The sequence below is a fragment of the Podarcis bocagei genome, assembly GCF_964188305.1.
Source record: "Podarcis bocagei genome assembly, chromosome: 6".
Classification (NCBI taxonomy): domain Eukaryota; kingdom Metazoa; phylum Chordata; class Lepidosauria; order Squamata; family Lacertidae; genus Podarcis; species Podarcis bocagei.
Genome location: NC_138130.1, coordinates 28,938,966 through 28,966,469, shown reverse-complemented (window position 1 = coordinate 28,966,469; position 27,504 = coordinate 28,938,966). Strand labels below are relative to the sequence as shown.

The window sequence follows — 27,504 nt, the reverse complement described above, 5'->3', positions numbered from 1 at the left end:
AATAACTGAGTAGTATTTAGCTGAGTTTGCTAAAATTTTCTGCTTTATAACATATATATATATATATATATATATATATATATATATATATATATATATACCACCAATCAACTCTATGGTCTATCTGTTTCATATATGCCTAAAAAGCCATTCTAATGTATGAATTACTTCACTGCTCTGTGCCCTAATAGGCTGCCTAGTTGGCCTAATGATATCACCAGCCATTTTTATAATCAGAGGGGAAATTGTTTATTTTCACTATAATCATGTACTTCTGAACCAGATGTTGTTTGCTTATTGTCTCCTGAATAAATAATCAATTTGTGTTTATTCCAGTAAGCTAAGCTTTCCTTTCCTTTCCTTTCCTTTCCTTTCCTTTCCTTTCCTTTCCTTTCCTACCTTTAAAACATATGAATAAACGTGGGACTGACAGTCATTTAAAACAAGCGTGCCACGTGTAATCATAGCAATGCCTGAAACTTAAATGTAACAAGACCAAGGGCTCGCTGTAATCGTTTCAGAAATTGTCGCAAGTTATTAACTGAAGCCAACCTAAAGTAATCTTTTCTTTGTTTACAGATGTTACAAAATTCAAAATGATTTAGCTAAAAAGAGATACTATTAATTAGTTGGAGTAGCAGAATGCCCTTTCCATAACACTGTGTAAATGTGTTAAAAAATAAACATTTGCAGAATGCTTAATTTATGCAATTCATGTGTCCAGCAGCAAGGAAGTGATTGGGACTACAACATTAATACATTCTAAGGGATGCCTCTCTCTGCTTTAGCACTACATTTCTAAAATTTCTGGGTTTTGCTATTTCATGTATGACTAGCACATTATGATGGGTGAGAGAACGTGCACAGCTTGTCAATTGCACAGAAGTTGCAGCTGTTTACTTTTCCCTGTTGGAAAGAATGGGAGCCTTGCATGTGTATAAGAGAAAAAAGAAGAATTCACTAAGGAACACCACCTGGCGGACCCCTGCTGACCCCAACCATTAAAAATGAATTTTGAGCTTATTTGCATAGCCTCACCCCTCAATGTACACAGCACCATTCTGGCTTCAGTTCTCTGTCACTCAGAGTGACAGAATATTGGAAGAGTGGGATGGAGTGTTAAGAGTGAGTGTCTCCACCCCTATCATTCAGCCCAGACGGTGAGGTCCACCTCCGAGGGTCTTCTGCTGGTTCCCTCCTCACTCGCTAGATCATCACCTTGTTGTGGCGAGTGGGCTTGCATGTTCCTATGACCCTTGTGAGCAAAGCCGTCAGGAGTCTCGTACTCCCAGCAGGGTCACCCAAGGCGGTAAGGTCAAAGGGGAGGAGCTAGACAAAGATCGATTCAAAAAGTCCTCAACGGCAGAACAGGCGGAATATAACAAGCAGTATGTTACAACGGCTGTGAAGGCGGACGAAGGCTGCAGCAGATGAGCAACTACCAGTCTTCACGATTACTCATGCCATCAGTATAGAGCCTTACTGCGAAGACTGTGTGTTGGTCAGTGTGTACTGGTCTACACACATAAAACAAATTCACGCACAGGCATCTTCCAAAAACATGCTAAGAGGAAGGCACGCTTGGTAAACCCTCACCATGATCAACTCCCGCCCGGAAACCTGTGTCCCCGCTGTGGAAGAATGTGTGGATCCAGAATTGAACTCCACAGTTATTTACGGACTCATTTTTAAAACCGTGTTGACGGAAGACCATCTTACTCAGCTATGAGTGATCACGAAAGAAGAAGAAGAAGAAGAGGAGGAGGAGGAGGAGGAGGAGGAGGAGGAGGAGGAGAAGAAGGAGGAGGAGGAGGAGGAGGAGGCTGGTTCCCTCACTGCAAGAAGTGAAGTTACATGGAACCAGGCAGAGGGCCTTCTTGCCAGTGGCACCCTCCTTGTGGAACACTCTCCCATCAGATGTCAAAGAAAAAAGAACTACACAACTTAGGAGCTCTTCCAACTCTGCGAGTCACGTGAGACATGCTGGAGCACGGCCCCAAAAGACGCACCACCCTATTTTCCTCTGTGGCGTGTTTAGGGTATGATACTGCCCACTGCCAAAATCACCCATGGGATGAGGGAGGTCAGAATCCATCCCACTGACAGGTTCCTGTTCACCCCCACCCCCGCTGTAAAGAATCAAGGGGGGGGAAAGGGATGATTATAGGAAACTTCTAATGAAGAAAACTATTATATATAAGCACAGCCAACATATGAATCTAGGACAAATCATATAATACTGATCGGCAGGGTTCTTCATTTTATGTAGCAGTGACTATTTTTACACCAACATAATACTGTTGCAGAAATGACCCGTCAGCAAATAGCACATATAACAAAGTTGTTGCCAGGAAATTTAGTGCCCTATTATATCTATGAGCCTGAAACATTACTGTGGAATATAAAAGACAAGAACATATAGGACCCAAAGTGTCATTATTCTTCAGAAAATTACTCACAATAAAGCAGGGATATAGTATATTGGTGAATAGGAGACAATGGGGACAATATTTGATACAGCAGCTCCTTAGATGATAACACCTGATAGCAGAGGCCTAAGAAGTCTGCGGTGCGTGGAAGGAGTTTGTAGAACTGAATACATGTGAAAGCACTTGAAAGGCAACACAGCATTCTCAGTGGGTATACTTAAAGCTGTTTGCAAAATAGTGTCTTGAAATTCCCCACTAAATTTGTGAGCAGAGAATCTAGGGACAATTTCACCATATTTCTCCTGGGAAATGAAATATTCCCCGGGGAGGGGGGTGCACAACTTTTTCCTGTTCTTCCTGCGGTTTTTAGGTTTTTCTCCTGGTGCAAGCAGCAGCAGCAGCTGTGTTACTGTCCTGGCCATAATTTTGCATTCTCTGCAATGTCCCAAATCTAGTATCATTCTGGGTCAATGAACCAGATTGGGGGAGGGGGACATGGTGCAGAATATTTCAGAAATGTTCTCAGGAAATGTCTTCTGATAAATGTTGGCTCAGCTCGAGTTACACCTGAGCTATGTCCACAAATGATCTGGTGACCCATTGAAGGCCATCAGAGGCTGCCTTTCACTGAAAATTTAAGGTCAGTCCCCCACAACAATAATTTTTGTGGAAGTTTTGAGAAGTTTAATACCATTGCCATTTTGGGTGGAAATGAGAGATACAACTAGATAGAGGAAGGAGAAGAAACACCGTATGTCTGGTCATCATTTCCTGAGCAAGTGGTATGGGGCACTTGACGGCCACGTGGCCAAAGATTTGGCCACAACTGTATGTTTCAGTGAGGAAAGGCACTGCATCAAGGAGAAGAGGAGGAGGAGGAGGAGTTTGGATTTGATATCCCACTTTATCACTACCCTAAGGAGTCTCAAAGCGGCTAACATTCTCCTTTTCCCTTCCTCCCCCACAACAAACACTCTGTGAGGTGAGTGGGGCTGAGAGACTTCAGAGAAGTGTGACTAGCCCAAGGTCACCCAGCAGCTGCATGTGGAGAAGCGGGGAAGTGAACCTGGTTCACCAGATTACCAGTCTACCACACTACACCACACTGGCTCTACAGTGCCCCATGGACCTGCCAAGCAATGCTCTCCAGTACAGAAGAGAGAGCCCTACTCCCTAGAAAGCAATACCAGGTTGCCATCTTTATTTTAAATGATCCCTGTGCCTCTGGATTTGACACCCCCCCCCCGAATATTAGTTCTCGCTCATGCTCATGCCCACATCAAGCACACCTCCACCTGCAGATTTGTGCGTCTCAAACTGCTGTTAAAGGCGCATGAAGAGAACAAGGCCATTCCCACCAGTCTAAGGCAGTGGTGATGTCCGGGTTGCGCAGTCGGCCCTGTTCCTTTCCGCTGCCTTTCCCCTTTCCCCATAATAGCTGAGAAATAAAAGCATAATAAATGAATCGCTACCTATCAGGAAGATAAAAAGGTGGCTTAACTATATGTAACTAATTTTGAATTGATCTGCCGGAGTTGTTTGAAGAGGTAAGCGTTCCCGCGTGTCTGCAGGAGCCAAAAAGGGGTGATTTATCAAGCGCTAAGAATAACAAGCATGTTTACAAGCCTGCTATTATGTTTTAACTGCCAATTTCTCTTCCCCGAACTAAAGCAGTTTACTTTTACTATTATCTGAGCTAATTGGAACTTTCTTTCGGGGTAGGGAATGCAAAGCAGGTTGTCCCGGAAATAAAATCCACTTAACTCTCTGGAAACATTGGCCTTAAGACATCTTCACCTGAAATGGAATATGAGTCACTGGCCTCCCTCCCCCTGAACAAAAGTCTCTGCTTTTTAAAAGCCCTCCATCCACTTGCCTTTAATTGTCTCCAAGGGTATCTGTTCCCTGTGCCAACAAAGCCACTTCCGAGCTAGGGAGGAGGTGGGGTTGCAGGCTTCACGCCCCTCCCCACCCCCGCGGGGCTGGTTCCAGCCCTGCAATAACCCAGAGAATCCTTGGATGCATCATCCCTGACCCAGCCAATCGGCTGGGCTGGGGAGTGTGGCCTAGCTGCATTTAGGTCTGGTGCGGCCGAGGGTCTCCCTCTTTGCCGCGCAGCTTCCAGCCAGGTTTCTGTCACAACTCCTCGGTATTGGTGGTTAGGCATTGGTAGGGGTATTGTTCTATTGTTATGCAGATGATGGGGGGGAAGGAAGCGCCATCACCTTCCCCCAAAACAAAGGGTAGTCTGGTAAAGGGTAGTCCTTACCTGTCTTCAAGCAAGCGGGCTGAAACTGGTTAGTGTTAGGACCAATGCCTAAGCCAATACCGCTCAATTCCTGTAATCAATAAAGTTGTGGCCTAATTTGACCCATTAACTCGAATTCTTGTGTCTCATGTCTTTATTTCCAAGGGGGGAGGGGGGAACTCGCCACGCAAACAGGTCTCTCTCCCACAAGATTCAGTTTTAAAACTCTTTCCCTAATTGGAGCAGCTCTTCCCCACCTCCACCATCTTTTCCTTGCTAACAACTGCAGGTTGTTGTTTTTCTTGCGGCATCTACTCTTTACTTGTGCTAGCCCAGGAGTCTTCCATATTTTCAGACCTGAGACCCAAGTTTAATTCAAACATGCCTGGGGGGGCACATTTTTATTTTATTTTTTAAAAAAGTTACCATATATTTGTCATGGAAATTCTACTCAGTATAGATCCAGAACTCCGGGCGTATAGTTAGCAGAGTAAAAACTTAAACACGTTGCAGGATTCCCCAAAAATAAACCAGAGGCAATTAATATTTCATCCAGCAGAGCTTTACTGCGACTGAAGGCAAATGGGCATAAGGGTCACAATCCAATACATTCAGGATTGGCACTGTCCATAAGAAATCCAGTTGCAGTAGACTTAACTCAAACTTAAAATAACTTATAATAAGTCTAAACCTTAACACTATATACAGAGCACCACACCAAAAGGAAGAGAGATAGAAAGAGAACACAAAATCCAGGTACCTTCTGGTCACTTCTTATAGTCAGCATGACTTTGAACAGAAGAGATAACAGAACCAGTTTAAATCAGCTGTACTCGGCTTCTCTGAAGGAGTAACCCAAACACCATGAACCTTCTGCTTGTTTCTTTCACACAGAGAAGCTTCCAGAACCCTCTTAAATGAATTAGAATAGGGAAAGATCTTCACACATCAGATCAATACTTTCTGTACCAAGAAATGCAGACTGACAATATTGATAGACTAAATTATGATAACATGAGAGCCAAGGTTACAAGTGTTTGCACACAAAAATCCACACTTGGGGCCATTCCACCACACCACCCTGCCTTATTTTTCAGCATCCTATCATGGAGGGGAGGCAGAGTGTTAAGTTGTGGGTGAACATATCAGACGACACAGCGATTCTTCAAACTGCTCTTGTTTATTCAGAGGCCAGAACAGAACTGAACTGAAGGGTTCAGCCAGCCTGCTTATATAGAGCTCCACTAGAACGCAACAGTAACCATTTTCTGTAACTATCCAATCCGTGAACATCACTTTCGATCCCTTATTTGCATAACTATCTACAGTATCCCCCTGCTGGCCCAGGGTAAGAACTTCAGTACATAACACAGAGCTTTGTTGCTGCTGCCATCATTAGATAGTTGAAAGCCAGAAACATTTGCCAGTCTGCTGCAGATCACCCAGAGATTTCCTAGTAGATCCTAATAATGGAAGGGGAACCCTGCTGGATCAGGTGAAAGGCCCATCTGGTCCGGCATCCTGTTCTCACAGTGGCCAACCAGATGTCCTTTGGGAAGCCCTCAGGCAGGACATGAACGCAACAGCACTACTTGCTCCTGCTGTGTGCACAAAGAACTGGTATTTAGAGGAATGCTGCCTCTGATTCTAGAGACAGTACACAGCCATCATGGCTAGGAGCCATTGATAGTGTTATCCTCCACATTTGTTCCCCCTAATTGTCTTCTAAAGCCATCTAAGTTGGTGGCCATGGCTGTCTCTTGTGGGACTGAACATAATTTCGGTATGCATAGTATGAAGAACTTTATTTTTTCTGCCCTGCCAACATTCAGCTTCATTCGAGGTTCTAATATTATAAGATCTACCTTCTGCCCTATCCTACACACACACACAGCATTTTGCAACAACCTAGAACCTGGAAGTGTGATATTATTCCACTGGTGTTCGGTCCACCACAGAAGGCAGTACATTCACAGAAGTTTAATGTGTTTTAGTGATAATGTTCTTTTGAAAAATCTATAGAGAAGCTATTTCTCCTCCATAGAAAGACCTATATACATCAAATTTAGGGGATAATTACATTCATTAGATTAATGGAAGAAAGCTGAAGTGCTCCTCCTACTCAGTATTCCTATAAATTATAAATAACATTCAATTTGCTGTAACTCCATGGAGGAGACAGTGCCCTTAATCTTCAAATGGATTTCAAGCTTGAGTTTTCATTAATCAGAGGGTAGGGAGGGGGGCAAAGAGAGAGAGAGAATGGTTCTTTCCAATGTATTTCATATTTTAGCAAGAAATAGCAAAGGTGACAGCAAGTCTTAGGTGGGGAATAAAAATAAAATCTTGCTGAGGAGAAGCCCACAGAAAGAGATTGAAGATTACTCTAGAGAACTTTCAGTAATGTAATAATATTCTGTGTCAAGAACAGCCTTAAGCCAACGGTTCACATCTCATTATTTTAGAGGAGAGGCAGTCCGTGGTAGGTGACATTCCAAGATTCAAATCTGAGGGCACGATGGTGTTCTCATTCAGCTTTCTGATGTGGAGCTAAAGTCTCATGATGACCTGCCATATTTTGATTTAGCAAGCCATGGTGCATGGCTAGAGTCACAAAGGCACTGGCTTTTTCAGGCTAATTCCAACACCACATTGGGCTTCTCGCTGATCTCGCAGCAGATAAACGGAGATAAAACAACCGGTAGAATTAAAGCAGCTAAAACTGATGGGATTATCTAGGAGGTAAAGAACTCTAAGCAGAGAAGAGGGGCAGAGAAGGAGCACCTGGGAGTACATTTTCTGCAGCATGGCATTCTTAAATAGACCATGCCCTGAACTCCTGAAGCAATTGGTGTGCATAGCAGTTGGTTATACAGCCAAAGGCCAGAGTGGAAGGAAGCTGGAGATTAGAACTGATGGGGAAACAATATCAACAGAAATTGGAACCAGGGACGTGATGGAATTCATGAAGGCTACTGGGCATGGTTCAGAAGTTCTACTGAGTTCAGTGGGTCTTACGTCAATGGGAATTAAGTCCAGGGTTCTTGAACTATTATGCAGGTCACATAAATATGTGGATCTTTAGGGTGGCCAGAATCAAAAGAGGACAGGGCTCCTGCACTTTTAATAATTACGTGGAAATGAAACATACAGGGCAATGCTATACAGTAAGTCAGAAATGTACGTGAGGGTTACACTCTAGGGATCACCCCTAAAGCCCAAATTGTGTATGGTCAGAACACATTGGGTTCAACAATGGGTGGGACTGCCCAAGTTATTTTCCCCTGATGTCTTTCCCCTTTTAATTTTTGAAAATATTGGAAAGCCCATAAAGCTGAATGCACACAAGTTAAATGTGTGCAAATTGCGGATTTACTGTACAGGTCTACTCAGAAGTAAGGCTCCATCTGCACTATAGATTTAAAGCAACATCACACCACTTTAAACCATCATAGCTTCTACCAAAGAATCCTTAGTTTGTGAAGGGTGTTAAGAGTAGTTCTGAAAAGACCCTTTTCCCCTGACATATGTCCGGACAGAAATTGAAATATTCAACTTTGGGTTTTTCTAAAACAAAACACTCAACCATTTCTGTGGTTTCCATTTCCTACCTCACAGAGCTATAATAATTCCTGACTCTCAAAAAGTTCTTCCTGCTGTTTAGTTGGAACCTCACTGCTTGTAACTTGAATCCACTGGTTTCAGGTCCCAGCCTCCGAAGCAGAAGAAAAGAAGCTTGACCATCCTTCATGTGAAGATGGTTATCCTATCTCCTCTCAGACTCCTCTTTTCCTAGCCAAACTCCCTCAACCATTCCTCGTAAGACTTGCTTTCCAGACCCTTTATCATCTTGGTCTCTCTCAGTAAAGAGCTGGTGTTGGTTGTTTGGCTGGAGGGAGGGAAGACTTGATCTTCTCTGGCTCAGGTTAAAACTTGGTCATACAAGAATGCGGGATGGAGGGAAAGACTGTAATCCTTGTTTCTTAAGCAAGCATTGTGGATCACCAAGGTCATATCCCAAGCCAAGGAATTATGGCACTTGACATATCTACCGTATTTTTCGGCCCATAGGGCGCACCTAGTTTTTTTGGGGGGGGAATAAAGAAAAAAAATTATTTCCCCCCCAGGCACGGGGCTGGGACGGGGGAAGCCCAAGCTTCCCCTGACCCCAGCCCCCAGAACAGGCAGCTCTCCACAAGCCGTGGGAGAGCTGCACGAAGCCCGAAGCCTGCGACTTCGCGCAGCTCTCCCACGGTTTGCGGATAGCTTCCTGTAGCCTGGAGAGCGAGAGGGGTCGGTGCGCACGGACCCCTCTCGCTCTCCAGGCTTCAGCGAAAGCCTGCATTCGCCCCATAGGACACACACACATTTCCCCTTCATTTTTGGAGGGGGAAAAGTGCGTCCTATAGGGCGAAAAATACGGTAATTATTAAGCAGACTACAAATATTTATTTTTGTACCTCTGATTTCCTTTTTGCTGCCCTTTCCTGTCCTGCGGTGTATTCCTTTAAAATGTTGTTTACAGAGCTACCTGCTTTATTGAAGATTAAAAATGCAAAATGTAGCCTGAAGTGCTTGGGTTCCCAATCCCTTTCTGAGCTACAAGTTGGGACTATCCAGCATCTAGTCACCTTTTGCAACACTTTGGTATTTATAAACTATTCATACGGATATCCCACAGTTACATCTCCGCCCTATCGTGTTCTCTGAATATACTGCTCTGCCTTGAGCCTGAAATGCAGCAACTATGTCTTCTCTTCTCTTCTCTTTTGTCCTTTGTTTTAAAATGTTTAAAACTCCCAGAAAGACACTTCCGGACCTGCAGCTCCGTACTGCAGATCATAAAACCAACACAAATAATTTAGCTTGAATTTGTAAGTCTGTACCTGCTAGCGATCCATATTTCATGGCAATGTACATTTTTTATGAAATAAAGAACAGCATTCCATTCCAGAACAGAACGAAATGAAGAGAGGCTATAAATGAAGAGAGTACGTTTCTGAGCACAATTCAAAGCCCTAAATGGCCTCGGCCCAGTATATCTGAAGAAGCCACATTGTTCATCCAGACACTGAGGCCCAGCTCTGAGGGCCTTCTGGTGGTTCCCTCCCTGTGAGAAGTGAGGTTAGAGGGAACGAGGCAGAGGGCCTTCTCGGTGGTGGCACCTGCCCTGTGGAACGCCCTCCCATCAGATGTCAAGGAAATAAACAACTACCTGGCTTTTAGAAGACATCAGAAGGCAGCCCTGTTTAGGGAAGTTTTTAATGTTTGATGTTTTAGTTTGTTTTTAATATTCTGTTGGGAGCCGCCCAGAGTGGCTGGGGAATGGGCGGGGTATAAATAATAAATTATTCCTATTATTTTCTCTCTTTTTTAAGTGCAGCTCCTGACTTTTCCTATTCAAAGTTCTTTGACTTCTGTTATGAATGAACCTTTCCCATACAGACCAGGTGAAAGGTACCAGCATCCTACTTGTGTCCACTCTGTAGAAGCTCAGGTATGGCTTGTTCTGGCTTGATCTTTGGCTTGTCCTGCCAAAGGTGTTAAAAGCTTCCCATCTGGATTCTGCCTCCATAGGAAGGCTGTAGCTCCTTGGTGGAGCTTCTGTTTTGCGTGCAGAACTTCTCCAGTTCAATTCCTGGTATCTCCAAGTAGAGCTGCTGAGAGATACATGATGTTGGGTAGATCTAACACATATTCCAGTCTGAGGCCCACATCTGCTTCTGAGCAACCTACCAGAGACCGCATTCCAGCAACAGGCAGGACAAGAGACAAAAAAACAACAGACATGGTCAGAGGCAAGAGCTGGCAGAGAGCAATGAATGTGAATTTTACCCTTGTACAGTAGGAGAGTTTCTCTATCCTCCATCTAGGCAACCATAAGGCATTGTCCGATCTCAAGGATATAGTCCAGCCAGACAAAAACACTCAAAGAAAGTGCAAAGTGCATGACCCCTCCCATAGCTGTCAACTTACAGATTTGAAAATAAGGGACCAGCAGCCAAAATAAGGGATCAACAATTACTTTGATAAAATACATATTTTGTTGCGTGCAAATGGCTTTAGATACCTATTAGGTCCATAAATTACCATATAGCATATATTCAACACAAAAAAGCAACAATTTGTTGTTGACAAAGCACAGCTGAACATAGAAAGGGCCCCATTACCTTCAGTAGCTTATTTAAGGGACATCATCAATAAGGGACAGCAGCGGGACATGGAGCTGGGATAAGGGACTGTCCCGCCAAATAAGGGACTCTTGACAGCTATGACCCCTTCCCATGATTCCTCCCCTTCAAACTACTGGCAGCTTTGTACTGTAGTGTTTTTAAGGTACTGCTTGCATAATATGGCACTGAACTATATATTTGTGGGGGAAATTAAGAAATAAAGAGTATATGTTTTACGAAGAGAGAGTGCAAAGAAGCAGGATCAGTGAGGGATGTGACCTGCTTGGGGGAGAGTCAGGAGAGTCAGACAGAGAGATCTACAGAGGAACCCTTTGGTCTGAGATTCCTCCTCTATCAATGCAGTCTAGAGGCTTTCTTCTGCAAGCCAGCTCTGTATGCATTTATCTATATGCAGTGTATATTTCCAGAATGGCAATTAGAAAACCCCTTCTTCTGTGTGTGTGTGTGTGTGTGTGTGTGTGCGCGCGCACACACACCATATATATCATATGGTTACCGAATGACAATTGGAGGACTTGTTCCTCATTTGTAAGCCTCTTTCATCCAGATAATTGTATACATCGCCTAGGCAAGGATTTGCTATCTCCCTGCAGAAAGGCACACAAGCGAATCCCTTTCGCCTTCTTCTTCTCCTTTTTTTCCTGGATCACAGCCACTGCTTCTGATTCCTTTCGAGAACAGGCATACGATTCAAAAAGGAAGGACCCCAGTCTGTGAATATAAGTGGTGTTTTGTTTACTCCTCTCCACGTCCTCTCTCTCCCCCCCCCCAATTTTCATACTCATTTCAAAAGAGGATATTATCACTGTTAGAGAGTCTGCGCAAATGAGATTTGGAAGGGAATTAAATTGGCCACACGCAACAACAAAAGAAAAAGAAAAATGGAAAGTAGGCGCTTGCCTCTTACTTAAACTACCTTTTGCATTGGGACAGGGGGACTTTGGCAAGGCAATATAAGGTGGCGAGAAATTGAGCTGCAGATGTCATTGGCAGACCCCTCCAGGGGAGAAGGGGGAAACCTTCTCCTTTCATAAGAGTTGCACAAATGTGCAGTCAGCCATCTCCTAAAAGGAATAAGGGCAGAATTATCCAAGAAGTTGGCAGACTGCCATGTTGTTAGAAGGATTAATATACTGTATGCAAAGATACTGTATTCATGTTTTGATTCCAAAACAACTTCCTTTTTAAAAAAAATAAAAAAAAATATTATTATTTTTAATGGCAGCCGAAGACGGACCTCATTAGAAGGAAAAGGTTGGCGTTTCACCCTTCGGAAGAAAGACAAATTGTGGAAGCCGTCCCTAGAAGAAAGACAAATTGCGGGAGCTGTCCAAAGTGTCAGCTAATGGGGCCCCTTCTGTGAGGAGGAGATGGTTAGTGTAAACTTTTTAATTGGCTACACCAAGGCAAGATCAAACCCTCTAAATGTTTTTGCTCCTCGTGATCGATGAGCTCGTGGAACCGCCACCAGAAGGCTTATTCTCCAGGCGGGACAGGGGGCAGGGGAAACAAATAGCTTGATTTGCCTCCATGTTGATTTGACATTTGAGCGGCAAGAGTCGTTTTCTGCAGTCGCCTCACACAGCCCAGACTTCAGACACATCCCCCTTGATTTGCTGAGCTACCCGATCATTGTCAGGATTCTTTCTCCTACAGTGCCCTCTGCTGAAAGGAAAGTGGCATGGAAAGGCCATTAAAATGAAATAACCCCAGCCATTCTCCCTCAGAGCCTAATAAAGATATTGGATTTGAAATTGGGGCTTTAACTGTATTGATTAGGATTCATATTAGATCACTTCGGTCAAGTTCAGGCAGGCAATCCTGCTGCCAACTGGCCTTTCATGTCAAAATTCAGCCAAGGACTTTGACTATCACAGCCATGATGTGTTTTAATATTGCATTTTTTTATATTCTTGTTACCTGCCCTGGGATCTTAGAATGAAGGGTGGGTAAGAAATCAACTTTTTGTCATTATTATTAATTTAATGATCAGACTTAACTCCACCACACCTAGTTAGAAAAAAAGACACGTATTCACTACCATTATATTTTATTCTGTTTCAATACTTTTAACATATACAGTCAAAACACAATTTTGTCTTTTCTCTTGTTTTTGTCGACTTCCCGCCCCTTTCTCCATGGAGTTGTTGTTTCTCTCCTTCTGCTACATCCAATCTTCTATCAAATCATAACTACAATATTATTATCTAATTAATTCTGTTGCCCATAGCTCAAATCCTACTCATGAGTTCATCATACTATAATATTTCTTTAAGTAGTCCAGAAAAGGCACCCATTCTTCCATAATACACTCTTCGTTAGATTCTCTTAATTTTGCTGTTGATTTCGCCAATTCTGCATAGTCCATCATCTTGACTTATCCATTCTTCCTTCGTTGGAACATCTCCTTCCTCCCATTTCTGCACATATAGAATCCTAGCTGCTGTTGTTACATACATAAACAGCTTTAAAATTTGGGGTGGGGATTCCTACCCCTATAATCCCCTAACAAAATCATTTCGAGCTTTTTATATACAGTGGTACCAACTTAATTCGTTCCGGAGGTCTGTTCTTAACCTGAAACTGTTCTTAACCTGAAGCACCACTTTACATAGCTGTCAATGTTTCCCCTTTTTTAAGGGAAATTCCCTTATTCTGAATAGGATCCCTCGCAAGTAAAGGGAAAAGTTAACAGCTATGCGCTTTAGCTAATAGGGCCTCCTGCTGCCGCTGTGCCATCGCTGCACGATTTCTGTTCTCATCCTGAAGCAAAGTTCTTAACCTGAGGTAATATTTCTGGGTTAGCGGAGTCTGTAACCTGAAGCGTATGTAACCTGAAGCGTATGTAACCCAAGGTACCACTGTATATACAATCACTTTAAACATCTTTTTTTATCTCATTGTGTATCATTTCCCAAAATGCCCTTGCTTTTTTGCAAGTCCACCACATGTGAAAAAAGGAAAAGGAATTAGAGAACCTATTTGCACTTCCGACAATACTACAAATCATAAATAGCAAACTGATGAGAAAAATACCCCCAAAAGGTTGCTGGCAGAGCCATCTTTAGCATATGCGCCACAGGGGTGCGAAGATCCGCCCAGCGCCCCAAATTGCCCCACACTCCTTGGCCATCATCCTGAGCTCCTGCGGTGGGGAAGAGGCTGCCTCGCGGCTGGCCAGACATTGAGAGGAGCTGCAGGAGGACTGCAGAGAGGTGGAGGAGGACGAAGGGGGAAGGTGAGGGCAGCAAATCTCTAGGGCGCCACCACATCAGATACAAGATCTTTGCCGACTTCACAGAGAGTCGGTGCCCAGTGGAGGCAGAGACACTCCTGCCCCTTGCTGCTAATGCTACTGCTGCTGCCGCCGCCACTTTCCCTCACCTTCCCTGTCATCCTCCTCTGCCTCTCTGCAGTCTCCTGCAGCTCCTCTCAGTGCTTGGCTGGCAGCGAGGCAGCTGGCACCCCCAAGAATTTGGTGCCTGGGTGCCCCACACCCCTTACACCACCAGGTAAAGATGGCCCTGGTTGCTGGGTCAATGGCCATTGTCTGGTGGACCACGCAGTGTTTTCCTGGTTTCTTGTTGTTGTTTAGTCATATAGTCATGTCTGACTCTTCATGACCCCATGGACCAGACCACGCCAGGCACTCCTGTCTTCCACTGCCTCCCGCAGTTTGGTCAAACTCATGCTGGTAGCTTCGAGAACACTGTCCAACCATCTCATCCTCTGTCATCCCCTTCTCCTTGTGCCCTCCATCTTTCCCAACATTAGGGTCTTCTCCAGGGAGTCTTCTCTTCTCATGAGGTGGCCAATGTATTGGAGTCTCAGCTTCAGGATCTGTCCTTCCAGTGAGCACTCAGGGCTGATTTCCTTCAGAATGGATACGTTTGATCTTCTTGCAGTCCATGGGACTCTCAAGAGTCTCCTCCAGTACCATAATTCAAAAGCATCAATTCTTTGGCGATCAGCCTTCTTTATGGTCCAGCTCTCACTTCCATACATCACTACTGGGAAAACCATAGCTTTTCCTGGTTTCTAGGTTCTTGCAAAGGGTTAGTTGAACTAGCTGTACCTGGAACAACTCCAACAAGACTCCATGTTCTGCAGCAAGAATGCAGACACAAGATCTGCTAGCACCGATGAGTCGTGCCTTAACCATGAAAGTGTAGAGAATATGCACTTATTCTAACATTTGAAAGCACATCAGTGCATGGAAATCCTTGGCACAGGGGAGATTAAACAGATTGTGCCAGAAGACTGCAGTTAAGAAGACTTCTCTTCAGTGTGCCCATCCACCTATGGGTATAGTTTGGTAGCCCCATCACAAGCCACTTGAGGAAATGGAGTCTTCATAAATCAAATTATTTTTTTAGCAAAGAAGAATGCACAGAAGAACACAAGTAGAATGTAGGAAAGGGCTGTCAGTCGTGGAGCTAATTGGAATTGATGTCTAAATGGTGTGCTGTTAGTCAGTTTAAAAACTCTATTGGAGTAGCTCTTGTTTCAGGCTTCGGCATCAGTTGTGTCTCAATTAATTTGAGTCACAGGAAGTAACAATGGAGGCCGGCAGCCAAGCCAATTATTTACAGCAGGCAGACAAAGATCTTCTGTGCAAAGGCATGCAGGGAAACAGAAATTTACAGTAGGTGAGTCATGAGCCTTTTCCTGTGAAATGTAGATTTACTGTGCAGAACCTTTAAAAGGGCCATGCATGGCGGTGCATGCTGATCTAAGGCCAAAAATACATACTGGATGAGGTCATTTCAAGGCTGTTAGCTTACTATGGAGTATTGCACATGAAAGATATTCCATTTGCCTGCTAATGCAACACACATGTTAGTTAATGTCTCTCATCTTTATAGTTTTCAGGATTATGTAAGACACACAGCAAATATTCTTGGTGGGGGCTCAGTTCTACCACCAAATAGCTTGGTATGGATGCTGCTCATGACCAGGAAAGTTAGTGGTGGGTGAAACCAACCACAGATCTCTTGCCATTCAAATCTGTCTCTGGAAACTGTTGAAAGAAAGAAAGAAAGAAAGAAAGAAAGAAAGAAAGAAAGAAAGAAAGAAAGAAAGAAAGAGCGAGCGAGCCAACTGGTTATAGATGATATAGATATAGATATAGATATAGATATAGATATAGATATAGATATAGATATAGATATAGATGATATAGATATAGATATAGATATAGATGACATAGATATATAGATATCCCTCCTAGACCAGTGGCTTCCAAGTGTCAGGCTGCTGCCACCAACTCCTGGCTGCTTGCCCAGGAACGTACAAAGACAAGGGAATGTTTCTTACCATCCTATTTTTATTCAGTATTTACAGAGAGAGGCTATAGAACCCAGCCCCTTGGATAATGACATTGCCCCAAGTAAATCTCCACACACACCCCGTCTCACCTACTTCCTCATTCGTCATCCCTACGGGTGCTGCTACGTGCCCTTCTCCCATACCTTAAAACAGCCTTCTCCCATACCTTAAAGACCCATTCCAATGCAAGGCTACCTACAAGCACAGATAGCTGAATACTCAACTCGGTGTAATACAGTCATACCTCGGGTTACAGATGCTTCGGGTTGCGCGATTTCAGGTTGCACACCACGCCGAACCCGGAAGTACCAGAACGAGTTACTTCTGGGTTTCGGTGCTTTGTGCATGCGCAGAAGCGCTAAATCGCGCTTTGGGCATGCGCAGAAGAGCTGGATCATGACCCACGCGTGTGCAGACGCAGCGCTGCGGGTTGTGAATGCTGTGGGCTGCGAATGTGCTTCCTGCATGGATCACGTTCACAACCCGAGCGTCCACTGTAAATGCATTTTTCAAAATCACCTCCCTATCTTTTGGAGTATCTGCAGACTCAACCTATCACCAGCCATTTCCAAATCCTGAGGTCCTGAAGGGACGCCGTTGGGTCCCATGCCTCGGGCACTTTCTTCCCTCAGATTTCACCAGTAGTGCTTACGGCGCCGGGACTGTTGTGCGTGCCATGTTTGGCATGGGAAGAAGGTGGAATGGGAGTGGAACTGGACAGAATGGGGGCAGGGCCAGGGTGGAATGGGGCAGGTGGGCTTCCACGTGCTCTACCAATGCGCTATGGCCCAGAACAGAACCCGTGCATAAATGGGGGTGGAGTTGGTTGCCTGTACAATAGAACAATTTACATCAATTGCCCCACCCATTTCTGCCTGTAGCTTCACCCACTAATGGCGTGCAGTTCTCAAAAGGGTGCCCAGAAATGAATGTAGTCGCCAGGGTGCAAAAGGTTTCTCATCCCTGCTCAGGTCAATGCCACGTAAGCGGAGCACATGTGGCAAGAGAAAGGTAAGACTGACCCGCCAGCGTCAGAAGAACCAATGAGAGGAACCCAGTGACCACAATATGCTCCTCTCCAGCAACCCTCACCCTCATACTTCCACACTGAGCCGTGGTTTGGCTTAGAATTGCACAAGAGCTGTGTTGTGTTTAATAGGGCTTTTTGCTGTGTGTCTTACATACCATAACAGCCTCTGAGTGAAGCAGCTCTTGCTTGTTATATTCCATTCAAAGAAGGAAGTAGGATGCCACACAGTCACGAATCTTAACGATCTTTATTTTCTGCCTTCTCTTTAGATTCAAAATATGCTACTTTTGTCCAGCAGGGGGCACTATGCTACCTATTTTACTGCTGCTTGTATCGCACATAGCAACTTTTGTCATGACGTTTGGGGAAAGAACTACAGTATGTGTTTTTTAAGTTTCCTGATAGACAATATTGATAATCAGTATGACTCTTTTTTTTTTAACTACATACATGAAGCTATGTGCCAAATTTGTTCCCAGCTCAGAGGTAAGAGGCCATTTTGAAATTTAATAGCAACCTAGTGACCCAGTAAGGCATTTTAACAATTCCAAAGTCTGTTGTGTTCATTATTCCAAATGTCTATACCACGCCTGGTTGTTTTAAGAATGTGCCAGTGTGATTTAAATTGTATGTTGTATTTTTATGCAGTGAACTGACCTGAGATCTACAGATGGAGGGCTGTAAATATAATGAATAATAATAATAATAATAATAATAATAATAATAATAATAATAATAATAGCTTCACAACCTGGTCCGAAGTTTGGCCCTGCTGTTAGCCAAAGTGAAGCCACTACCTCTGGCAGAAATAGGGATGAGGCAGAAAATTGATTCCGTTCGCATTTAAATACAAACTTGCCTAACTTTCACTGTTCGAAACAAGATGAGGACTGAAGCAAAGCTGCACGTTGCACATCTCCAGGCAAGTACCATTTACAAAAATGCATACGCTGAAGTAAGGTGACACTAGTAAAAAAAAAAAAGGACATGCAGAAATGCATTGTATTGTGGGCATCTGCTTTGCATATTAAACAAAATTGCATTCAAATATGTATATTAGGAGAATTTTGCAGTAAAATGCTGGTGGGTTTTCATGAGGACTTCTTTTAAAAATGCAAACTGTGCCAGAATGTGTAGAAGACCTAAACTTAAGAGTAGAAAAATGAGAAACTGAGATGAACCAAAATGGACAGACTCCCCGCCAATTACTGTACCTCTGTTGTCCCTAATCTGGCCTGCTGCAGACAATGCTGTCCTGTCACCAAAGGTGAAGCAAGATTCAACTGCCAATTCACTTGACTTCTGCATGATGCCTTCCTTCACCTCAAGCATCAAAATATTATTGGCCTGCCCTAAAATCTCACATTAAGTATTCTGCAAGGCGAATGGATTTTATATGGAACTATACAAGTTCTATAGGTATAGATATTGGTTAAGGCATTTTGTTTTGGTCAGTACTCCCAAACCTCAGTGTAACTCCACCCCCTCCCACAAACAAACAAACACCCCTAATTCCACACATTCCAGTGCCCTTTCTTTCTTTCCTTTTGCTCCTCACTAACCAAACACCCAGACGTCTCCTCTCCCACTTATTTCCTTACCCCCCTGAGCTCTGTGCCTGATCAGGAGTCATCAGCTCTCATGGAACTGGCATCCAGTAAAGTGTGCAGATGTTCCCGTCGGGATGATTTGCATGAGAACAAAACTTCAAATGTCGCATGGAAAAACCACACAAAAGTCACAATTCAAAGCCTCACTGCCTCATCCGAGAAATGCATGAGGCAACGTCGTCCAGGAGTGCGGCTGTTTTTATCCCATTGGCATTTGTGTTTGGTAATGCTTTGTTTAATGATTTTATTCAATGTTCCTAACAAAATAAAATAAAAGCACATCATAAATCGGAGGGTGTTTTTTTGTTTTGTTTTTAAAGCTTTGGAATACTTTTTTTTAAGCCTCATGGTTCTGGTCTGAATTTCAAACAGAAAACATCGCTGAAGATCTTAACATAGGGTTACCAGACATCCCCAGTTCCCAGGGACAGTCCCCGGATTTGCAAATCTGACCCCAGATTTGCAAATCTGTCCCTGGGAAACGTGGCAGTAGCAGCCTCAGCAGCCCAGAGCCAGCCTGGTAGCGCAGTTTGCTCTGGCTGGCTTCAGGAGCTGCTTTCTGCCCCCGCCACTGCTGAAGGGGAACCAGGGACGTCCGGTGGTACAGATCTCCTGCCCCCTTCCCCCTTTGTTTTGACAGAGGCTCGGGAGTCACGGGCAGGCAGGCGCCGCCCAGGAGGGGCAGAAGGCGCATGGTTTCTCTGCCAGGCAAGGTGCAAAGCCCTTCTTTTGCACCCTGTGAAACATAAATGTGCAGAGGTTTTTTTAAAAAAAAAACTGGGCAACAGCCGCCCACCTGTGACTCCCAAGCCTCCCCTGATCAGTCAAAACAAAGGAGGAAGGGGGCAGGAGATCGGGGGAGCACCGTTGCCCAGTTTTTTTAAAAAACTGCGCATTTATGTTTCACAGGGTTCGAAAGAAGGGCTTTGCGCCTTTATACAATATGCATATGTACTTGGGCCCAGGGTCTTTTGCCTCACCATCTCCACTACTGATTCCCTGTTGCTAAGGTAAAGGTAAAGGGACCCCTGACCATTAGGTCCAGTCGTGGCCGACTCTGGGGTTGCGGCGCTCATCTCGCTTTATTGGCCGAGGGAGCCGGTGTACAGCTTCCAGGTCATGTGGCCAGCATGACTAAGCCGCTTCTGGCGAACCAGAGCAGCACATGGAAACGCCCTTTACCTTCCCGCCAGAGCGGTACCTATTTATCTACTTGCATTTTGACGTGCTTTCGAACTGCTAGGTTGGCAGGAGCAGGGACCGAGCAACGGGAGCTCACCCTGTCGCGGGGATTCGAACCACCGACCTTCTGATCGGCAAGTCCTAGGTTCTGTGGTTTAACCCACAGCGCCACCCATGTCCCACCCACGTCCCTGTTGCTACTCAGCTTCCAAAAAAAAGGGGGGGTCCCTGGATTTATTGAAAAAAATCTGGTAACCATATCTTAACAGTGATCTCAGTTCTCCAAGTGGCAGGACTTACCGCCGCCAAAATGGCACCCCCACACACCTGCATGGGGAAACGTCAAGGGTTGCCGAAATAAAACAACAATTAGAGAGAGAGAACACCTATGGGAGCAAAAACCAAAAAAGGAATAAAAATGTCTTACCATGCTCAGTAAGGCATGGAAAGCTGTGGTTCATTACAGGGAAAATAGAACGGAGTATCTTGAATGATGAACTGAGGAACTCCTCGCTGAACCATGAGGCAAGGTGAGGTGACTGCCTCAGGTGGCAGGATCCACAGAGGCAGAAGACTAGGCCTTCAAGGAATGCATCGCCTGCTTCAGTGGTGGTAGCGACAGTTGAAGTGCTTTCCTTGGAGGCCAGATTTAAAAATTAACCGCCACAGTGGCCTGTTGGCGAATAGGAAGCACTGCTGGTCTTCTTCCACACTTGCTCTCGATGTAGATTTTTATACTCCCCCCCCCCTTTGTTCCTGATACAGATCTTCACTCAATCCTTCTTCTCTGGCTTGGTGAGGCACCATTTTGTTGTTTACCTCAAGTGTCAAAAATGCCTGTTATCATAGTCATTTCTCTTGTAACTTCACATGGACTTGAAGGTTGTCCTCAGATAATAAACTGGGCTCAGAACTTGTAGGAAAGTTGTGACACTGTGTACAAAACTGCAATCTGAGTAACATCCTCAGAGTTAGCCGAAACAGCTAACTAATAACATTTATTGAGGCATAAGCTTTCCTGGACTAGAGTTTAGTTAATCAAATGCATGAAGTATTATCCGTGCTTGACAGGAGTTTTTCTCTCAGGATCCCAGAGTTCCATTCCTATCAAAACTGAGCAAACAGGAACAATAACAATTGATAGCTTATATGCAGAAGTTGGCAGACATCCTGAAGGAATTACTTTAAAGGTATTTCAAGAAAGCTAGGCATTGAAATATTTCAGCATACAATTTTTTTAAAAAAATAAATATTCCAGCTCAATGAATAAAATGTTTGCACAACTCTACTCTGCTTCATTTGGCTTGCTTGGCAGTAAACTGATGGGAATCACATCAATGCAAACATGAAAGAGAATATACCACTTCTTACTTTGCTGCAAATAAAGAAAATTGACAGTTTTAATATCAAGCAGGCAAATTATAATGTCTGCACCCATGGGGGGAAACTACTTTCCCCTCTGTCAGAAAAAAGCAGAGTCCAAGAGTACATGATTATAACTGTGCAAGAAAGTGGGGAAATTTTAGGGTATGATAACAGAATTGTAATTGGTCATTAGGTTTTTATGAATAGGTGGCAATCAAATGACATGCCCTAAAGTAATCATCCTGTAAAAGATAACAAAACTAACTTAGCTGCCCAAATTGAGGTTAGAAGAACACATGGATTTCCACAGACCTGGATTGGTATCTACTTATATGTGCTTTATGTATACACATCCTCTCTCTGTGTCTCTGTCTGCCTCTCTCATTCTGTGAGAGGTGCTCCCTTAACCAATTGGGATGAGGATGACTTTGAAGCTATCAAAAAAGAACTGTCAAGATAGCACTCATTACAGTATTGTTTGTGCTTCTATAATTCATACAGGTTCATAGCTTTGATTGGAATTTTGATGGAACAGGTGCCCTGATTATTGTCATCTGGACAAACAAATTTCAGGTGGCTAGCTGAGTTCTGGGCAAGCTTCCATCCATGTTTACCATTTTGTTTTTGTTGCTGTTTGCTCAATTGCCTTCATAGCATAGTTTTTCTGTCTTTTCATAGACCCAGTGAAATTATCCTGTTTTGCTCTCCATATTTCCTCAGGTCATTTAACATGCTTGGCTATATTTCCTTTTGTGTTGCTGCATGAAAGATTGATGTGAGGAAGGGCTGGGGGGAGCATGTAACAGACGAGTCGTTGCCAGATAAAAGATTTTGGCAGGGAAAAAGTCAACTGACATATCTTAGCCCTCTTTAAAACATTCTTGTGATTCTGGATCAAATTTGTTGTTTTTTTCTTTTTAGAGTGAGGGCTTGTTTCTTATTTTTGCATCCCAACATTTGATTTATTGATAATACATGGATGTACAATGGTTTAGTTGAGTCCGGTTGCAGCATTATGAAATCTTCTAAAACTACAGCAAAATAATTAAAAAGCAAAATATTCAGGGGGCTGAATTGAAAGAGCATAGGAATATATGAAAACATGAAGCTGCTTTATATTACACCAGGCAATTGCTCCACTATGTCTCTTAAGCCTTCCCAAATTAGTCTATTTTATTGTCGTGTTCTTAATTCTGGATAGGGTTTAGGCTTTAACACTGATTTATTATCTCTATAGGGTTTTATGTTCTGTTTCTGTACACCATGTATTCTCTGAATGTAAGGATGTTTATAAATTCTGAACCAAATAGACAAAATATTGTCTACACTGACTGGCAGTGACTTCCCAGGATTTCAGACACAGAGTTGTATCAATTGCTGCACCAGCAGGGTTCCACTAGTACAATGGGACTTCTGTTTCCTCTCCGCCCTTCATACACCTTCCAAGTCTGCACTGGTCCCCAGCCCTCTAGAGATGACTTTGTGCAAAGGTTCTGGAGGTGACAGAAGGCTGTTGAACCAGTGGAATTACAGCATCTTTCTTAGCCTGAAGATGCCAAGGTTGGAACCTGGGACTCTCCACATGCAAAGCAGAGGCTTTACCACTGAGCTATGGCTTTTCTTCATGTTCTCTAATTTTTCGAGACAGCAAAGGGAGATGGGGAAACAAGGATTTCAATGTGGGGCTCATCTTTTTCTCCACTTTCCTACCCTTTGTCACCAAGAATGACAGGCCCAGGGAGACAAAAGGAAAGCAATGGGGTGTGTTCTGTTACAGAAACAACAAAGTTAGTTTTCCTTCAGATTATTTTTAAAAAAAAACACACAAACCAAGGGCACAAACCCTTTTTTGACAAATGCTACCCTCTCACAACCCCTTTGAGAGTACTGGATAATGTCTTTCTGACCCCCAAAATTGGCAGTCTCACTCTCAGGCTTGTGTGTATAGGTTGCTGTTTTAATAATGCTTTACACAGACTTTCCAACCTGGTGTCCTCCAGATGTTTTAGGCTATGAGACCCATCACCCCTGATTATTGGCCATGATGGCTGAGGCTGATGGGAGTTGTAGTCCAAAAGGTCCTCACAGTATCAAGTTGAGGAAGGTTGCTTTAATAGAATCATTCTATAAAGAGGGTCTCTTAGTAAAGTGAGACTGATTTATAGCATGGGATGGCTAACCTGTAGCCCCCCAGATGTACTACAATGTGTATCACCCCTAACCACTGAACATGTTGTTTGGGAGTGATGGGAGTTGGAGTCCAGCAACACAGGTTTTGAAGCAAGATTCATTTTAACATTTTCTCTTGAAGACTCCCCCCCCCCCAAAAAGAGCAGATCTCACAAATCCAGTTTAAAAGCTTCAAAAGTAAATGCATGGGACACTTTGCTCTCTGTCCATGGTGCTGATTAGCTGTGTGCTTTGTATATCTCCAGCATATAAGAAGCAGAAAAGACGAATAGTGTTGTTTGCACCTACTGGAAAACAAATTAGGTATATTACATAAACATATTACATCCAATTGCACAGGCACTTCTGGGGAACCTCAGCTGCATATCTTTTATCTGAATTAAGCCATAATATGAATATGGTATTTTTAAAAATTACAAAAGGAATTGAAATGGTTGAGTAGCTTTGGGAAGATTAGTCCTTGGGTGTTTGTAGTAGTCACATTTCAGATATATTGTAGCTGCAATCCTATACCTATTTACCATTTAATTTAGTGGGACTACTTCTAAGTAGGCATGTAGAGGATTGTGCTGTAAATAGGCAGAATCCAGACTAAGTTAATTGCACCCAAGTCCTGCCAAAATCAATGCAAAATGTTAGTTATGGTTTAACTCATCTCACTGGTGTTAATGGGAACTAAGTGTGAACAAATTGGACTGGACCCAGCCCAATGTATCCAGTCTTCACTTGCATCTTGGTCATTGCACTTCTTTTCTCCTCTTTTGTGATTTCATTGTTGTGTGCCTATCGTATCCCTTTTTGTAACATAAACTTGTGGTATCCTGAAAGGCCAGATATTGTAATCTGATGTACAAGCTTTTGTTTTTAACAGAAAAGGCAAGAATAAAGCAAAAAAGGGAAATTCACAAAATCAGTACAGTTTTCCTCAAAGGTCTAGGGTAGGTCTAGACCCATGGGCTAGATCCCAAAGCAATGTTATCTACACCCTGTCAACACTACTAAATACTAATCAAGGTGTGGTTGAAAAAACTGCTGATGGAAAAGGACATTGTTTTCAAAGTTGTTCAAGACAGGCATAGTCCACGCATGCTCCAGACATCCAATATTTGCAAATAGCTTTTCCATCAACAGTGTTGATCTCAAACCATCTGACAGTAGCCCATCATCAAAATGTATAAATAAAATATCCATATCAACATAATATCAAGAAAACAAAAACAAGTCATGTGACTGCAATTTGTTTTAATATTGAATTTTAAGTTGTTGTACCCCACCATGACACCTGATGGTGAAAGGTGGGTTAAAAATGGAATTCATTCGTTCATAACAACAAGTTCAATAAATACATGAAAAATAATTGAACAATATAAAGATTCTAAATACAAAAAAGGTAGAGTGTTAATACATGTAAATGTAGAGGGGCAAGACTAACATTCACAGAATGAGGAGTGACTACCGTATTATAGATCTAGAGCACATGTGACCTAGATGCAGAAAACAAAATGGTAGTGCAATTGGCTACCTAAACGACCCTGGCCAATTACACTGAGTGCTTTCAGGAAAGGGCAAAAGAAAAAAAATTCATGGGGTATGAAACTAAAATAGATTATTGGGGGGGGGGCTAATCCTGCTTCTAAATGGATGAGCAGTGCAGAGACCAAGTTGAAGAAAGGGTTTCTTCTGGGACAGGAGTGGAGAAACTGTGGTCCTCCTGGTATGGCTGGATCTCAGCTCCCATCATCCATGACACTTGACCACACTGGCTGGAGCTGATGGGATCTGAAGGGCAACAACAACAGCTGGGTAACCAAAGGTTCCCTAACCCTATGGAGCATGAGTAACAGAAAGGAGAGGGCCCTTGTGAGACTCTGGTTGTGAGGGGTTTCTGTCAGTAAAAACTGATAGAATTAGCCCCCATGCTGAATATAGGCAGCCCTGGCATGAGTAAAGAATGGAAAAAGAAGCATGATTTGACTTTGACTTTGTGAGGCTTCCTTGAACATTAGCTGAAAGGATTTCAGGTTCTTGTAGGTTTTATGTCGTCTATTTGAATCGCACAAGGCCTCTCATGTTTTCTCATTAGGTCTAACAACTGTGTCGCTTGCCTAGCTCCAGTGTATACATAATAAATTATGAACCACTTTTGAAATATGGTTTTGTAAAAAGCTTTCCAGGCTGGGGGGTGGAAGAGGGGAAGCATAGAGTCTCTGTGTAATTTGTTTAAAGTTATAAAAGCAGAGGCTGCGACAACCTCCTAATAAATCTGTAGAAGCACCACTGTACTAAAAAGCAGCTTTGTGAAAATAGACTAATTTATGGCCTTTCTGTCTCACTTCTTTATGGGCACTTCCGTCTACAGCGTCAAAAATGAATACAAGTGGAGAAGACCTGGAAAAGCTGAGTGAACCAGGTCCAAATTAAATATTGAAGATCCATATTATGAATCCACATGTTTCTCCTCCCTGTACAAACTAAATAAGCAAATCTGTTCTCTCTATACAGTGGGGCCTTGGTTTACGAAACTTAATCCATTCTGGAAGTCCGTTCTTAAACCAAAGCGTTCTTAAACCAAGGGGTGCTTTCCCATAGCAGCGGGGGACTCAATTTATAAATGGAACACACTCAACAGGCAGCGAAACATGTTCTTATTCCAAGGCAAAGTTCACAAACCAAAACACCTACTTCCGGGTTTCCAGCGTTCTTAATCCAAGTTGTTCATAAACTAAGCTGTTCTTAAACCAAGGTACCACTGTATATGGTTCTCTATTCTCCTCTATCCAGCACACAGGTATATGTATGCAGGCCCTCTGAAGTATTATCCGGATATGCTTTGGGCATGGTCAGCGAACAGTACTGGATAACAGGTATGAAAAAAAGTATAAAGATGTGCCAAACAAAGTTTGGGCTGTTGGCCTTAGGCTTTCTGTGAGGCGAGGAGTGGCATGTCAGTGAGGTAACTGGGCTCCCATGATGAGGCCCTGTGCATCACAGCTGTCATGTAAAGAGATGAGGCCTTTGGGCAAGGCAAACATCATACGCTAAAATGGTAAAATGGCTGCACCATCCATTTGTCCCACAGTGATGATGATCAAATGATGAGGGGAGAGAGAAGGCCATCATAAAATCCTTCACAAGCCCTCCTTGCAATTTTAGCCCAAACATATCTTTCTGTTAGCATCAATTTAGGGCCAGTCACAAAAGGTGAAGGGAAGGGGCTGGTCCCCTTCTAATTCCAGTTCTGTCCTTCCTTCAGCTGGCTGGGTGGACTGTTTGCTTAACACTACAAGGAGCCTCTCATCTCGCCCTACTCCAATTGGACTGAATGTGGAAAGGATAACGTTTCCACTCCACAACCCAAGATGGCCAAGCACAACTCTTTTTAATCTCTCATTTAGGACAAAACAAAATGGCTATAGCTCCTCTCACCATTTGCAATGCTTTCTCCTGCTCCTTCCCTCATCCACTGCGTAGCACACCCTGAAATCTGTAGACCATAGCAGGTGAGGAAAGGATCCAATGACAGGACCACGGAGTGAATAGGGAAGAAGAGCTGCAGTAGAGCTCATCTACTACTTTAGTGAACGAGTAAACAGTGAAAGGGTGTGTCCAGGATCCAGATTGTGAGATGTCAACCCTAGAACAGGGGTTTCACCCTTCAGATAAGTGACAGGTGAAGCTGTAGCAGAGGTTAGGAGACTTGGCTAATTATTGTTAGTACCCTAGCTGCTTCTTAACTATGCTTTTGGGGAGTTTGTGGCTTAGTTCTAAAGTGTGCAGAGCATACTAACAAAGATCAGTCTCTCTGCACAGCCAATCACCATGGCTAAAGTAAGGCATCTCAGTCTTATTATTGTATTTGTTATCAAGTATAGCCTACTTTTCCTCCAGAAGGAGATCAGAGCAACATACGCTAAAAATACTAAAACAA

At 43.4% G+C, this 27,504-nt stretch overlaps 1 protein-coding gene across 7 annotated transcripts in view; it reads left to right on the top strand.

Moving 5' to 3' along the window:
* The first annotated feature begins 20,698 nt into the window (after positions 1 to 20,698).
* SLC5A7 (solute carrier family 5 member 7) overlaps positions 20,699 to 27,504 on the top strand; it is a 30,350-nt gene continuing 23,544 nt past the window's right edge. For 3 of the 7 annotated variants that reach the window (XM_081198447.1, XM_081198445.1, XM_081198443.1), the window contains exon 1: positions 20,709 to 20,816. The gene's annotated coding sequence lies outside the window, so the exon portion shown is untranslated. Of the gene's footprint in view, positions 20,817 to 26,357; positions 26,441 to 27,504 lie in introns of all 7 variants that reach the window. The other 4 variants (XM_081198446.1, XM_081198449.1, XM_081198448.1 and 1 more) reach the window with 3 other exon arrangements.